The 14,854-nt window shown below is 37.6% G+C and overlaps 1 long non-coding RNA gene across 1 annotated transcript in view; it reads left to right on the forward strand.

Annotated features, from left to right (window-relative positions):
• The first annotated feature begins 10,704 nt into the window (after nt 1-10,704).
• Nucleotides 10,705-14,854, forward strand: part of LOC132273487 (uncharacterized) — a 44,836-nt gene continuing 40,686 nt past the window's right edge. Inside the window, exons 1-2 of the long non-coding RNA XR_009470126.1 lie at nt 10,705-10,915; nt 11,907-12,546. This is a non-coding gene — a long non-coding RNA (uncharacterized LOC132273487). The remainder of the gene's footprint in view (nt 10,916-11,906; nt 12,547-14,854) is intronic.

Raw genomic sequence — 14,854 nt, forward strand, 5'->3', positions numbered from 1 at the left:
GCATATCATGAGGCAATATAATATCATGCTACATGTTTAAACCAAGTCACGAGCAACCGGGAAAATTAGATCCCGTACAAGAAAAGTAAATAATAAAATCTCTAGATTTTATATTTAAACATGCAAACAAGTAGTATAAGCATCACAAGCATGCTATATAACAAGAATTTAAACCTAGAACATCCCCTACCTCAATTTGAGATGAAAATCTCAAATCCCCACCGAAACGAAAGTGCTCCGAATCCGACAATACCGAGAGGTTTTGTCGGGGACTACCCCGGGAACAAGAATCCGCAAGAAGCCCCATGAAAATCTCAACTTGACTCCAAACCCGAACTCGAAAAATCGTCAGAAATGGATTCTAATAAGGGCATAAGATGCGCAGCGTCAAGACAAACATTAAACGTTAAGGCCGAAGACTTTTCATCAAAGAAAAGTGAACCAAAAGAGGAGAGAGAAGATGGCAGCCATGGAAGACTATGAGATCTGGTCCAGAACGTGTGGGGAAGAAGAGGAAAATTCTGTTTTAATTTTTCAAACCCCCTATTTATAGAAAATCACAAAGTGCCCCGAAAGGGCCCCGCCGGGTCTGGAAAAGCGGATTTTGAGCAGACGCGCTCAAACGGCAAAACTCCATGGACAAAAAATATTCAAAATGAGAAAATATGAACAACGGAAGAAATGACGTCAAAAACTGAGTCTCGAGCAGAAAGTTATACCCCGAACAAGTTCGGCGGCAACTGGGTCCAAAAACTCTGAAACTAGAGAAAAACGACCAGAACGGAATTCTAAGAGTCCACGACTCGACGAAATGTGAAAATGAATCCCATACGAGGATCCAGGCTCCAGATGAGACATTTTGCAATAACTTTCGTTAATTACACAATGACCCCTACAAAAAGGGTTAACTGCGAAACTGCCCCAGAATGAAAATATCTTCCAAAATATATTTTCTTAGATATCCCTGAAATAAAATATCTTCAAAAAAAATTAACAAAAAACACCCCAAGAAATGAAAAAGATTCTAAAGAATTGTGCATCCATGCCCCTGTGGCACTAGGAGCAACCAGAGTACTTTCTTGCAAAAGTAAAGATACGTATTTCAAGGAAATCACTCAAGATGAAGGCACGTGAAGTCAAAAACCAACTCCGAGCATGAGAAGTGAGGTTGTGCCAAAAACTGACAAACGGAGATAAGACAGAATAGGGAAAAGGACGAAATAGCTCATAATGTCAAAAAACGAAAAATGTGAAAATGACTCGGTCCTCAAAGGAAGTAGTCAATCCACGAAAAAGAGTCTCAGGAACCAATTCTGAGTACTCGAGATGACACTAAGTAACACGAATTTCATCCCCGAAATTAGGAACATACCAGAGAGAATAGAATAATGACCGAACAAAAGGTCAAATCAAAGGACAGCTCAGAATGCACTGAAGGACAAATCCTGAAATCTAAAGATCAACTGAAGGAATGCGAAACCATGAACTGAGACAACACCTCATACGAACCGGCACGTTAACTCAACGTCAACCATCGAGAGAATCCCAAGACAAAGGAACATTGAATCACGATGAAAGGAGAGAGTGACAAGGCAGTACGAACAGCAACCAGAACCCGCCCACACTTACTCGTCAGTAAGGTAGTATGACGGTATAAGGCACTAGTCCGTAACATACCCCAAACCAGGTCAACTCTAAGAAAACTTTTGATACGGATGACATCAATGTCAGAATGATCATTACCAAAAGCACTGCGAGAACCAGGCATCTGCGAGAGTGGGGTATGGTCCAATAATGTCTAGCCAGACCATTTTGGCCAATCCCAAAACTCTGACAACAACGCCCTAGGCACCGCTACACTTAAGGCCTTAGATCTAGAAGCCACAAAGGAAAAGGAAATGAAACGGTGTCTCCCTGGCACACGTCTCACTCCACCAGACAAGGATTGCGATTCTACACTCACATAAGCCTTACTCGCATCAACAAAACAGACAAGAAGGTTCCCGACATGGGTCTTTACAGAATGAATTTCTCATATCCATAGAAGAAACTCTTGAAACGAGAATGCATCCAAGGAATACGACAAATCCTATGAGATAATGTCAAAACCTGACATAAAGGAAGTAGCTAGCATGCAACATAGCAACGTACTATCTACTCAAGGTGCCACATAAGCAAAGATGTCAAACAAAGATACTTTTAAACACATAAGCATATAAGTACAGAAAACATGTCATCACACCGAGCATGTTATCAAATAAAGCACGTAAACATGTTATAATACCAAAACATGTTATCATAGCATATAAATAAATCAAGGTACACCAACAAAAGCATGATATGCACCCAAAACCCGTCGTCCTAAGGTTTTCGAACCCGGACGCTCTGATACCACCTGTGACGACCCTGGTTTTTAGGCCAGCGTGTCCTGTGATGAACCGTAAGGATGATCCGATAACGGATCCGAATGCGAAAGCGAAAACAGAAAACAAGACTCTAAGAAGTCAAAGTGACCTTCCATGAGGTCGTGGAACTCAACAAGAACTGATGCGGAAGCAAAAGATCGAAAATATGACAAATAATCCCCCAGGGGCAAAATAGTCATTTTTGAAAACTATAGATTCAGGTGCCACCGAGCACACCGCTGGAAGGACAACAAAAAAATAATCAAGATGGACTCAAGAATCGCATGATTCGAAGTCCGGACGAAGGAGAAACAGCATGAGGAAGAAAAACGAGCACTTAAGGCAAAAAGGGTAAACTGGTAATTATCCAAGAAGAACCGGGTGCAACCGAGCACACCGTTGGAAAGACAGCGAAAAATTAGTCAAGTTCAAAAAAAAATTCACTTAAATCGGAGTCCGGACAAAGGAGAAAAGCCCAAAAGAAGAATTGACGTCGCGGCGGCCCGACGAGGGGGCCATGACAGCCCCCATGCGCGCCCATGCGCACACTCATGCACGCCGCGCACGCGTTGGGCGCACACACGGCTGCCAGCAGCCCAAAAGCTGCTATGTGCTTTTTTTTTAAAAAAAAAAAAAAAAAAAAAAAAAAAAAAACAGAACAGAGGCTGAATTTGGAGGCCTAAATGAATTTTTTTGCAAAAACACAAAGAAGAAACCCCCCTCAAAATTGAGTTTTCTACGTGACTCTTGGAGAATTAAAAAAAAACACGCAATGTTGAATGCCCGAAATACCCCTCCATGAAATCTGGTCATGGAGGTCCAAAAAGCTGCTAAATTGAAAAACTGAGAGCTAAACTTCGTAAGCGATTTCCTATATCAAGACGACATTTTCTGGAAAAACACGAAAAAGAAACCCCCCCCTAAAATCATGTTTTCTATTCAACCATATTAAAAGAATAAAATAAAACCATGGTGAAAAGTCTATAATGCCCCTAGATCAGAATATGCAAAAAAAGTGTGAAATGAATTCACTAGAGGCTCAAAACACAAACAATAAGGTTTTACCCGGAAACGACCATGCACACTTGACCACACTTCAAACATGATTTATGAAAACTCGGAATGAAACTTGAAATGAAAACTCGGAATCCAAAAATACAAAACGGGGTCAAATGACCGTTTGGCCCTTGGCCACACTTCAAACATGATTTATGAGACCCTATGAAAGAATGAAAATGGAATTCCCACACCCGATGCAACTATGGAGAACCAGTGACTTGCGATTTTTCAAGGTTTTCATAGCATTTCAAGAAATTAAAAGATACATAGGATACAATATACATGTCATTGGCCTCCGGCCTCATCTCATACATATCAAATATATTGTAAAGAGTGTACTTATATACACATTACATACATGGAATCAAAGAATACAAGATTTACATATAAGTCTACAAAATGACATTTCATGCTAACATTTGCATGAAATGGAAACTTGAAAGCTACACGACATCCAAGGAATGCTAAGCATCACGAACCAAGTCTTCGTACCTGAAATATGCCCCAGTATCGTAGGGGTGAGTAACATAAAGCCACTCGTAGAAAATGAGCATGCATCGACATAACATTTTACAAATTTATCACCTTAGAGTGAAACATGTTAAAGGGATTCATGCCACCTACGTCTATATCGAAATGAGACTCAAGGAGCATGCTAAGCTACCTTAGAGTGTTTCTAGCATAAATCACATCATCTATGCCATTTAAACAATATGGAAGCACGTTATACAAAGTAACAAGATATAGGTTCTTAAAGGTATTAACTTACAATCTCGAATACAGAAACAACTAAAGTGATCATGTCATCTAACGTCTATGTTCTAAATAAGTCTAAGGAATCATCCTAGGCCATGCTGAACAATCAAAACGCAATTTACAACTTCAATGCAATCTAACCACATGAAAGCATATTATACAAGGCAACAAAATACAATTTCTTAAAGCTATCAGCTTGAAATCTAAAGCACGAAAACAACAGAAGTAGGTTATGCCACCTAACGTCTAAGTTATAAATGAATCAATAGGATCAATCCTAAGCTTTATTAGAACGTCAAAACACAATTTTCAGTATCGATGCAATTTAACCAACATTTTTACTTCCAATACAACACATAAAGCACAATTTCACAAAGTTAACATCATGTAACTTAAAATGGAATGACAAATAAGAAACAACAAGTTACAACATCATCTAATTATCAACTTGAAAATGAAATGCGAAATTAAACAAAGTGGATACTCGGACGTCACGCCGGATCAGACCGACAACATAGTTACTTTAGGGTTACTAGCCCATGGGTAACCTCCCTATGTGCACAGTAGACTATATAGAGGGACTATCCCCCGTACTAGAACCACATCCTAGCCATAGCCAAACAACGACATCCCCAAGTTTTCAAAATCAACAAGTTGTGCAACAACGCATATATCAACAGGAATATGTAAGATAATCAACTATCTACCAAGCACAACCAAATTTGGAAACCTATACAATAAATGCTCTAAGTCCACAATTAATATGATATCATAAATGTCGAATCTTCAGTGTGCGATTCGTTACACGCTATGCATGAATGATGTTAAATATGAAGTGTGCAAATCATTACGCAAGATAACAATATATTCAATATTGAAAACATAAGCACATGAGTTTAAATACAACAATAAGGTAGAACTTTAATTAAATCATGCTAATTTAAATCCCAAGGTTATAAAACAACTTCAAATAGTCCCAAATTAATATATACTTGTAAACAAGTCATGACCAATACAAATATCAAGTTAAAACCTTAATTAAGCTAATAGGACCACAAAATATAAAATCTCTAGATTTTCAAACTTAACCAAATGCTCTCAAATTAACTTATGTTGGAAAACATGCCAAGGACTAATGTAATATCATATTATAAGTTTATTTCATTCAATTTACGACCATGCGAATTAAACTTTCACTAAAGTTAAATATAAAACAAAAGTTGCAATTCTCATGCAATAAATCCCAATTTAATATATGTGAACAACCATACCAAAACTTAATTTTCTAGCATACCACAATACAATTCCAAGTTGTATATCACCATGAGGATTAAATCTTAAACATGGAATTTAATTAAATAAAAGGTTTCAAAACCTAACCGAATATTCTAAATCAAATATATGTGAAGCTATATGGCATGTAAATCAAGAATATCAAGTCGGAATTCAAATAGAGTGAATAGTGCACTCGGGGTAAATTAATTAATTAAATTAATTAATAATTACTAATTTTTAAAACACCTCCAATTACTTTCAAATTCAACTATGTTGGAGAGCATGCTATGCCTAATTTAATATGCTAACACATATTGATTTCAAGCTAGTTAAGGCCATGTGAATTAATCTTTCACCTAAGATAAATATTAAATAAAAGCTTTAATACTTATTTAAATGCTCTAATTTTAATACACGACAATGAGCATATCATGAGGCAATATAACATCATGCTACATGTTTAAACCAAGTCATGAGCAACTGAAAAAATTAGATCCCGTACAAGAAAAATAAATAATAAAATCTCTAGATTTTATATTTAATCATGCAAACAAGTAGTAGAAGCATCACAAGCATGCTATATAACAAGAATTTAAACCTAGAACATCCCCTAACTCAATTTGAGATGAAAATCTCAAATCCCCACCGAAATGAAAGTGCTCCGAATCCGACAATATCGAGAGGTTTTGTCGGGGACTATCCCGGGAACAAGAATCCGCAAGAAGCCCCATGAAAATCTCAACTTGACTCCAAACCCGAACTCAAAAAATCGTCGGAAATGGATTCTAATAAGGGCATAAGATGCGCGGCGTCAAGACAAACATTAAACGTTAAGGCCGAAGACTTTTCATCAAAGAAAAGTGAACCAAAACAGGAGAGAGAATATAGCAACCATGGAAGGCTGTGAGATCTGGTCCAAAACGTGTGGGGAAGAAGAGGAAAATTCAGTTTTTATTTTTCAAACCCCCTATTTATAGAAAATCACAAAAAGTGCCCTGAAAGGGCCCCGCCTGGTCTGGAAAAGTAGATTTTGAGCATACGCGCTCAAACAGAAAAACTCCATGAACAAAAAAAATTCAAAATGAGAAAATATAAACAATGGAAGAAACGGCGTCGAAAACTGAGTTCCGAGCAGAAAGTTATGCCCTGAACAAGTTCGGCGGCAACCGGGTCTAGAAACTCTGAAACTGGAGAAAAATGACCAGAACGGAATTCTAAGAGTCCACAACTCGACAAAATGTGAAAATGAATCTCGTACGAGGATCCAGGCTCCAGACGAGATATTTTGCAATAACTTTCGTTAATTGCACAATGACCCCTATAAAAAGGGTTAACTGCGAAACTCCCCCAGAATGAAAATATCTTCCAAAATATATTTTCTTAGATACCCTTGAAATAAAATATCTTCAAAAGATATTTACAAAAAACACCCCAAGAAATGAAAAAGATTCTAAAGAATTGTGCATCCATGCCCATATGGCACTGGGAGCAACCAGAGTACTTTCTTGCAAAAGTAAAGATACGTATTTCGAGGAAACCACTCAAGATGAAGGCACGTGAAGTCAAAAACCAACTCCGAGCATGAGAAGTGAGGTTGTGCCAAAAACTAACAAACGGAGATAAGATAGAATAGGGAAAAGGACGAAATAGCGCATAATGTCGAAAACTGAAAAATTTGAAAATGACTCGGTCCTCAAAGGAAGTTGTCAATCCACGGAAAAGAGTCTCAGGAACCAATTCCGAGCACTCGAGATGACACTAAGCGACATGAAATAGAGCTTAGAAAAGAAAATTAAACGAAAAAAATTCATTCGTAAAATTTCAGGAAAAAGGAAAAGAAGGCAAATGACCGGGTCATTACATATTCTTTCTTTTCGTTTTGTTGTTTCTTCCTTTCACCTCTTCTGGGTTAGCTTTGGCTTATCTCTCAGTCCTATTTTCTGTTCCTTATTTCTATTTGGGGTCTGTGGTTCACGATTAGGGTTTTTCCGTTTGGTTCTGTGTCTCTTTTTGCATAATGGCTTTCTTTGGGTGTTTCTCACGCTCTCGGCTTGTTATTGGCAACTATATTGTTTTGTGGAAAATTTGGTGGACTTCTATTTTGTTGTTCTGGCTTCTCTCCTTTGATCTGTTCCATCTTGTGGATGTCTTCACCAGTAGGTTCTGTCAGGGTTGTTTCTTATTTCTTGGCATTCCCGTGCTTATGCTTTATGGGTGTTGGCAGTTTTTCCTTGGGGTTATGAGCGAAAATGTGTGTGCTTTTCTTTGGACTCGTCTGTTCATCTATATAGTATCCTTTGGAATGGGATTGGGCCAGCAACTCCATTTCAAATGTGCTGTTCTATCAATTTTGGGGGTCTTACTGGTGATAGATGCGTTTCTTTTCTTTTTGGGGCACTCGTTATCCACTGATCGACAGTGTGCTGCTTGGTTTGCCTTTTGCTTTGTTGATTTGTCGGTTGTTTAGACCGGCATCTTTGTGGAGTACTGCTATTCCGGTGTCTTTAGGGAGTGCTGTTGTTCAGATGATCTCATGGCTGACGTGGTGCTCTGCCTATCTAGATACTTCGGCTCGTTTGCTGTGGGGCCTACATGTGGGTTTTGATTTAGGGTGGTCTATGCCGGTGCTAATTTGGACGTCATGGCTGATGTTTGCCAAAGATTTGCTTCCTGCTTTGTTTGGATTACTGTGGGACCCTAATATTGACTTGGCCCTCTGTGTGTCTAAGGCAGTGCTAAGAATGCTTATATCTAATTTGCTTACTGATTGGTTTGGATTACTGTGGGACCCTACTATTGAATTGACTCTCTGTGTGTCTAAGGCGGTGCTGAGATTGCTTCTATCTGGTACGCTTTTTGATGCTACTAAGTCTTATCTTTTCTGCCAATGTAACACGTGTATGGTTGGGGTTGTCTGGAGTCGTGACTACATCTTTGTTTTGCTTGTTGTGGTTTATATATCTCTTTCTCATGCTGATATTTTATGTGGTACCATCTTTTTATATTATGGGGTTTTTTGCTTCATTCCGTTCCTTAACCTCGTTGTGTCTTTCTTTTTAGTTTCTTTTTGGTTTGATTTCAACTGGGTGAGGCAAACTCAGTGGGGGCTATGTGTTCTTTTGCTGATCTTTTTTTGGCAGGATGGCGATGGAAGATTTTGTTATGGTCCAGTTCCGTGGTATGACGTTGACCCCCAAGGAAAAGGAGCCTGTTCAATTGTCGGTAGATGATATTGCTCAAAATGATCACTTATGTCGCTCGAGTTTATTTGGCAAGGCGTGGGCTTCTAAAACTACTACTTTGGCTGGTGCAAAGTTTACATTTAGTAAACTCTTTCATAAATTATGGCTAAAGGACAAGCAGTAGGAGCCTTTTGCCAAGCGGTTATAAAATTTTAAGGTGGCGCGAAATTTATTTCAGATGGTTATTTCGGATGCTACTGTTCGACAGCATATCTTGGATGGTTGTCCGTGGCTTTTTGATGGTCATTTGGTGGTGATTAAAGAATGGGAGGAGGGTTTACTTGGGTCTGATGCTCTATTTTAAGTTTCTCCTTTTTGGCTCCAACTTTTTGATGTGAATGCTAATTTATTTTCTGAGAAAGTTAGGCATCAAATTGCTTTTACCTTTGGTAGCTGTTTAAAAGTTGAGCTGCGGGATAAAAGTATGAATGAAGGGAAAGAGTTACTGGGAATTGATAGTAGAGTTCTTCGAATTCGGGTGGAGATGGATACCACGCAACCTCTTCAGCGTCATGTTCTTCTTTCTAGTCTAATGGGTGAAGAGTCACGAGCGCAAGTTAGGTATGAGAAGTTGTCGTTGTTTTGTTTTGCTTGTGGGATTATAGGTCATCAATGGAAATCTTGTCTAAACAGCCTTTCTATGGGTCATGATGATCTGAAGGAGTATGGGGCTTGGTTGGGGGTGGATAGTTTCTTGGGGAAAGACCTTTGGAGTCATGACAAAGAAGCGCTAGAGTTGGTAGGGCATGGGAGTTATAAAAATTGGTTGTATTTACAAGATGGGGATACAGATACTGAAGGAGATATAGCTGGTTCTAAATCGTCTTCCATGTTTCGTCAAATTTCTCCTTGGGTAGGTGATCAGTTTGATTTCCCTACAAATGGTATGGGTTTTCTTATGGGAGATAAATCAAGGAATGTTGTGGTAGCTCTTTCCAGTGTGGGTGGCCAGTCACGGTTGGTCAGGGGTGAAGTTTTCAGAGAATTTTCAGGTGTTGTGATACGGGAACAGGATACTGGTAAGGGTGAGGTTGTTGGACCTGTGGGTCTTCCTGGTGTATCGCTAGATGGAGGTCTTGTTCCAGGTTCATCATCCCTAAGTCATGTGGCCTTAGTGCAAAATGATGATTTGCTGGCATCGGTTCCAGTCAACTCTCCTATTAAAGGCCGTATTCTTCCATTGCAAAGGTGGGATAAATTTCTAAAGATTGGAAGAAAGGTAAAAGTCGTGTCAAACCGGTGTTTGGATCTACCTCTGACTCGTCTGCCACCTGGATGCTGTTGGGAGTGAGGTTGGCTTAAAATTTGAATCTTCTGGAAAGTCTGGGGCTCATATGACAGAATCATATAATTCAGAATCGTCTTGGTCTTTTGCGACTCAGCTAGCATTGCTTGTGGGGGCTAGCACTCCTTTAGTTCCTAACACCTTTTAATCCTTGTTATTGTCAAGACTATGATCTTGACTTGGGTGTTAGTTTCTGTTGCTAGCTTTTGTTCTTGTGGTACTTTGTGGTTTTTGTATGGTTATTGTGGGTTTGTCCTTTACTGTAGATGCCGTATGGTACTTTTTTTTGCAAAAAAAAAAAAAAAAAAAAAAAAAAAAAAAAGAGGAAAAAAAGAAGACCCAACTAATTTTGGTATTGAAGGTAATATACATTATCTTTGACGGAATCTGTTAAAGTAAAAAAGAAAGCATTCACTAAGGAAAGAAAAACTAGTAGAGGGTTATTAGATAGTAAAAAAAAGTTATTTTTGTCATTTTATTTATAAATATATAAAACTGTAGCTTCTAAGTATAATTTTGAAACCCTAATATCATACGAGTTTAAGCCTAGGACGACTATAAAGTAATTTTGATCCCCAAATCTAATTTTTTTCAAATAAAATAAAATAAATGAATACAAAAATTAAAACGGACCTTGACTATCATATATATACCCCACAGGGTCACTGTCACCATCACTCCAGAGTGATTCGAGTGATATCATTATTTACTGTGCAATTCCTCGGCGACCAGCATTAACACCTTCGTTGCATAAATAAAAGATTTCAATTTTAGACTCTTTTGTCCGCTGTTTCTCGGAGAGTTGATCGGAGATGACGGCGACACCGGTCGTCCTAGTTGTTGCCGAGGATTGAGTCGCCGGAAGTTTTTTTTTTTTGTTTATGCTTAGATCTGTGAGTCTCAATCTTGTACTGTATAAATATAGCTTATGAATATCTGTACTGTATGCGATTAATGGTACTACTTGTGATTGTGAATGTTATGGTTTTGAGAACTAGCATTTAGTTTTTATTTCAGACGTGGTTCGAATTAGTAAGATCTTCGACTTGTTATGTCGGTTCAATGTGATTTACTTATATTTTATATACATCTGTATGTATATATGTGCTTCGATGTATTTTTTTAGGAGCAAGCTTTTTTATTTTGTACTATCAGTTAGCTTATTTTCACTTTTTAATTTTAAAATTTTTCATCCAATTTATGTCAATACATTCTTGTGATTTTATTTCTTCTTCTATTTATTTATTTTTTCTTTTAGGTTTGGTTTGATTGACTTTAGTTACCGTCCTGGAGTCCTGGCGTCCTGTTATGAAAAATTGGTTGGAAGATAATTGAAAATGTGTGTTTTGATTGCTAAATTAATTGTCCTAAATGTGAAAGCATTGATGACTATTTTGGAGAATTCCACTTGCCAAGTTAATGAAACTGATTTTATTTTATTTTTTGCCACTGTATTCGATATTTATTAATTTCTATGTCCTGAGTTTGAAATTTCACCACATACATGTAAAAAACTACAAATTTTTCATTAAAACTTTCTAGAAAGATTGTAATAAATGAAAATTCTTGAGAATTCAAATCAAGAAGTCAGTTTGAAACCTTTTTCATTTGTTTCCTGATTCAATCTGAGAGCAACACACTGATATCAACTTCTTACTTTTGAAAGGGACGTTAAGGATTTCAATATTAGTAAAAATATGTGTGTGAGAGTACCAAAAAAAAAAAAAAACTGAGAGCAAAGTGGTGTTCTAGAAAACACTTCCTGGGAAATGACAATTTGACTGAATTATTTGCAGATATTTCACTTCTGTTTTCTCTCTCTTCAGTTTTTCAACATTTTTGACTGCCTTGTCTGACTGAGAGATATGGATGGGCAAATGACAGATGGCTTCAGTTGTTTTGGGGTGAAGAGAGCGGTAAAGAAATTGTATTTACGATGACCAGATGAGCAAAACAAAGCGGATGTTATTGACGGGAAGGAGGGTTTTTTTTTTTCTTCTTCAGCTTCTGGGTATAGCAAGGGCCTGGCCCCTCTTCTCTTGGGTCGGAAGAACGAAGAAAAATCCATGAGAGTTTCACCGTGGAATTAGTACCAGTTGGTGGACCAAAATTTAGATTCTGACCTCCAGCTGGCTTCTGGGAAGAACCGGCTTGTCGCCGGTTGCGCTTCCTTTGTCTGCTTTGGTTGGGCTGTTGCGGCGGGACTTAAGAGTTCATCTCCTCTGAAAGTGGGCCCCACCCAACGACAGGAAGTTTTGCCAGGTCCTCCTGTTTCTGAGAAGGGCAAGGATCAGATTTATGCTGGTGATCTTGTAGACAGTGGTAGTAACACAAGAAGTGTTGTTCTTAAGAGTAACTTGAAGAAACCAACAAATAGCATTCCGGTTTCTGTTGAGGTTGGTAATAAATGTGAAGCATTGTGTGAAAAGGGTAAAGATAGCCCTCCTTATACAGAAAGGAGGAAAGTGCAGTGTATGGATGCATTTGGGAGAGAGCTTGTTGAGATTCGGGAATTTGAGCTGAGGTACGAAAACTTCGATTTGTTTGTTTTTTTTTTTTGGTCTCTGATATGATTTAAATACCCTTTTTCATTTCCTTGTGTTTTTGAAGCATAAATGAGATTATACGATTAGAGAATTCAACATGATATATCAGGTACCTGCAGCTTCAAACATAGAAAAACTTGTCCAGGCATGCTGTTAAATAGGAGAACTCGTTGCAGCAATAATGTCAATGCCAAACTAATAATATAAGGCCAAAACCTAGTGTGAAACCATTAACCAAATGGAGTGAAAGGGGCAGGACTGAGTATACACTTAAACTTTGGCATTAAGCTATTTTATTTTTCATTTTGATGGTAAAGAAGTTCAATAAATGCACCAAGGGGAATAATAAAATTGATGCCCAACTGATTCATGTTCTTAAATAATCTCCACTTAACTCGTTGCTGGCTCTTACATCGAAAAAGCTTAAATGGCCATTTTCATCATTTTCTATATCTTGCCCATCTTGTACATGCTTGACTTAGGACATTATTATTCATATAAAAATGATTCAGCATATTCAATAAAATATAATTTGATGAGTGTTAGGTTTCCTTTGGACATGCCGGGGTGCCAACATTTAGATTATAATGGTGAAGAAACACGAATCACATCAGATTCTTATTCAAACATTGTGTATGTATGCATTTAGCAATATGATAAATTATTAGATAGTTCAAGCCACTTGGACGTCTAGTAATATCTTATTAAACTCTGACGGGTCCACTTTTCTTAATTGGGGAGTTTTGATTGAACTGGATCGATTGGTCTAGGGCTATCTAATTTCTCTCAATGGTAGAGTGCTTTTGAGGCTTGAGTGGCAAGGCTTAAGAAAGAGCATCCTAAAGCACATTGCAAAGTATGAGAAATTGATGAGGCACATGCCTCATGCTTTGAGCTTTGCCCCATGTTTAGAATTTGTGCATTACACACTAACCATTTCGCTGGAGTTCTTATTCCAGAATTGGAAGTTAATTTTTTTTCCCCCACCCTTCACTTATTATTGAAATATTTAGATTTTTAGCTGAAGAATTGAGACATAATGAAAATATATTGTGTCTAAGTGTTAGCGTGTCTCACATCGGATCTGGTGGGATGTAAAATGAGTATATATGGGTTGGGTGTTATCTCCACCTAATAGCTTAAGCTTAGCTTTGGGTCGGATCATGAACCACCCGGCTTGTAACAGTTGGTATTGAGTCAAACTTACTCCTTCATCCAATGTTACGCCAAGCGTCAGGTTCGGAGGAGTCCGGATGTGCCCCCAGGTAGGTAGGGTGTCCCAACCGCAACGAGACAGTTGCGAGTTCGGGTGGGGGAGAATGTTGGGGGTGTCTTATATCGGATTTAGATGGGAAGTAAAATGGGTATATGTGCTGGTGTTAGCTCCGCCTAATAACTTGAGCTTTTGGGTCGGATCACAAACCGCCCGGCCATTACACTAAGCCTCTGAGGTAAACCAAAGTCTATGTCTATTACCATAAGTTATAAATAGAGAATATTTTAGTAGATTTATAAAAATACTATTTTTGATGATACCTTTTTATTTTTTTTCATCCTAATAAGAAAATGTTAGTTATATTATCATTACATAACATGAAAAACAATTTTATTTAAAATTTAAACATAGATACATAATTTATTTTTTATAGCATATGTATGACATACAATATATGCACATTGCTAGGTCAATAGGACTTATGTGATACCCCCTAATTTTGGAACACGGATTGATCAAGTCCGCGCACAAAATCAAGGGATATCAAAACAATTTAAGTATTTAACAAGCACAGAATACAAAGATGAATAATAAAGAATAAATAAACCGTTGAAGAAAACTAATAAATAAATATTACTTAATGATTCTCCAACAATTACAATTCGGAAATCCCATAACTCAAGGACCCCTTAAAACATTATCCAATAATCCAATACTATTTAAAAGTACACAAGATGAATAGACGAATGACAGTCTCCCAGCTGCGGATCCTCAACCTCGAGACTGGAACCTCTAATAACCTGAAAAATAAATCGTGGGTTAAACCCTACGAGCAAGTTCACTCTACCAGGCCTCTGAAAACCAATAAGCAGATCATCTCTGATCAAAACCAAACCTAATAAAGTTTTAACTTTAATAAAGCACGATATACATGTCTATATATAATTATATATACTATACTAATCACATCCATTAATAGGTTTATTAAATTTCCATACCTATTAAATAATTATTAAAATAATATTCATACCTAGACCAATCTACCATTTCATTTTGTAAAAACTCCTTTG

Source organism: Cornus florida, unplaced genomic scaffold (assembly GCF_030987335.1).
Source record: "Cornus florida cultivar Cherokee Brave unplaced genomic scaffold, ASM3098733v1 CherokeeBrave_3.0.0_Hap2_Chr09, whole genome shotgun sequence".
In the NCBI taxonomy this organism is placed as follows: Eukaryota; Viridiplantae; Streptophyta; class Magnoliopsida; order Cornales; family Cornaceae; genus Cornus; species Cornus florida.